Source organism: Acanthisitta chloris, unplaced genomic scaffold, assembly GCF_000695815.1.
Source record: "Acanthisitta chloris isolate BGI_N310 unplaced genomic scaffold, ASM69581v1 scaffold2201, whole genome shotgun sequence".
NCBI classification, from domain to species: Eukaryota; Metazoa; Chordata; class Aves; order Passeriformes; family Acanthisittidae; genus Acanthisitta; species Acanthisitta chloris.
The window spans coordinates 81,075-81,523 of record NW_008656383.1 but is presented as its reverse complement, the minus strand read 5'-3'; positions in this window follow the sequence as shown (position 1 = coordinate 81,523).

Sequence of the window (449 nt, the reverse complement as noted above, 5' to 3'; positions counted from 1 at the left end):
TTTCTTGGCCAAATAATTTTGCCAACCGATTCATATCAAACCAAGGGCAATTTATCCGATTAATGTTATGGGAAAACGGATGCAGAACAATTCATATTTTAAATGCAAATTGGGCATCCAAGTTAAGCACTTCTCTTTGCAGTGCTTGCAGTTTTGCTGTTTCCCAACCAGAACTCTCTCTCCTTTGTCCATCCCTCCCCACCACCCCCAAGCTAAGGACATCTACGACTCTAGTTATCTTCTACAGCCCTAGCACCGAGTTGTTTTGTACATTGTCTTCTTCAACGAAACGTACAACCACATGCTTTTGTACAGAGGCCACATCTAGGCAGCTCAGAGAAATAAAACGGTGGCGGCAGAGGTGGGGTGAACATCAGAATACCACATAGAAAATAGGTAATAAAACAGTATAACAGTAACATTATATAGTAAAATTCTTCATAAATTTT